We start from the raw sequence: 1,055 nt of genomic DNA, 5'->3' as shown, positions 1-1,055 counted from the left end.
AATATAAGCATGTAAAAAATAAATAAAATAAAACACAGATGTGTTTTCCTATATTGGAAACTCTTATGGTTCATAACCCCGGTAAATATCATGCCAGTAGGACTTTCTTTTTTTCCCCCAGGAGGACTTCTAAAGGTTGGAGCCACTGAGGCTGCAGGAAGCATTAAAGATGAAGCTGGAGGGGCACCTGGGTGGCTCAGTCTATTGGGCATCTGATTTTGGCTCAGGTCATGATCTCACAGTTGGTGAGTTCAAGCCCCGCATTGGGCTTTCTGCTGTCAGCACAGGGCCCACTTTGGATCCTCTGTCCCCTTCTGTCTCTGCCCCTCCCCTGCTCTCTCTCTCTCTCTCAAATAAATAAACTTTTTTTTTTTTAAAAAAGACGAAGCCAGAAAGACCCAGAAATTCAGTTCAGGTGAGCCCCAAACCTCAGAGATTGGAAGTTTTGTGGACCTTATTCCTGCAGGGCCCAGAACTGAATTACGGGCTGTGAAGCATAAGCTCGGGGAAGCCTGAGGCCAGAAGGGTAATCTGGGGTTTTGTACCCAGATTGGAGATCACAGGAAATAGGATTTTAGAGCTAGGAAAGATGTTAGCTGTCATCTAACATAATACACTCATTTACAACTGAAGAAACCAAAGCCAGAAGCCAGACAAATTGACTGGTGCAGGCTGTGGAGTTGGAATGCTGGTATCTGTCCCTCTGCTCTACCACTTAGTAACAGTGGACAGTAAGTAGATGCCTTTACCCTCTCCAGGTCTCATTTTCCTCTGTGAAAGGAGAATAGTCACAGCATTTAACTTACATGTGTATTGTGTGGATAAAATCAGATAATCCACATAAAGCACTGAGTGCAGTACCCAACACATAATAAAAACTCAATAAATGTTACTTTTTAGTAGCAGTGTTACTATTATCATTATTCAACTAGTTAGTGACAGAACTATGACAAGGTCTCAGGGTGCCTGGGTGGCTCAGTCGTTTAAGCCTCCAACTTTGGCTCAGGTCATAATCTCCGTTCATGAGTTTGAGCCCCCTGGTTTGGATTCTGTGG

This window comes from Hyaena hyaena, unplaced genomic scaffold (genome assembly GCF_003009895.1).
Source record: "Hyaena hyaena isolate Hyena2069 unplaced genomic scaffold, ASM300989v1 scaffold_451, whole genome shotgun sequence".
Lineage (NCBI taxonomy): Eukaryota > Metazoa > Chordata > Mammalia > Carnivora > Hyaenidae > Hyaena > Hyaena hyaena.
Note: the sequence above shows the minus strand (reverse complement) of the source record.